The following is a 673-nucleotide window of genomic DNA, read 5'->3' on the forward strand; positions in this document are numbered from 1 at the left end:
TGATTGAGGTCGCGAGTGGCCATCTGAAAGCACAATCATAATGCAAAGGCATTAGAATTTCTAGCAAAATTTCGGCAGCATAACAGCTGTAAATGCTCAAGAAGGATTTTGAGACATTTGACAAAGGATTACATACACACTCAACATCATCATATCAAGTTCTGAGTCCATCCTAGCAACATAATGTGATAATAGAATTGAACTAGGCTTGTATCCATCAAACCTATAAGGTACTACTGATTAGTAACACGTGATCCTGATAGAGAGAACAGATCCTAATTCCTTAACCCCCGGTGGAAGAATAGACTGACTCAGATCAGAATGTCATTAGATAAAGGAGTAAAAAGAGCCTTACGTTCCAACCCACCAAAAATTCCCCTACATATAACTAAAGAACTTCTAGACTCAACATCGACCAGTTTGGCTTGGAGAACCTACAGGCAGTCCGGCTCTGATGCCAACGCTGTCAGGACCCCGACTCGATGTCACATTGATCTAGCCGGTAACACCTCATATCACTTTGCGGCCTCACGCACGGTATCCCCACGGGTGTCGCCTTACCTTTGCCCGGGACCGTTTGCGCCTTTTGGCTCACGTATATGATAGTGTCGCTAGCATCCATATGATAAGGAGCCCGGGCTGACATGACTAGTCGTAAACCCAAAGTGGCACA

Source organism: Triticum dicoccoides, chromosome 6B (genome assembly GCF_002162155.2).
Source record: "Triticum dicoccoides isolate Atlit2015 ecotype Zavitan chromosome 6B, WEW_v2.0, whole genome shotgun sequence".
NCBI classification, from domain to species: Eukaryota; Viridiplantae; Streptophyta; class Magnoliopsida; order Poales; family Poaceae; genus Triticum; species Triticum dicoccoides.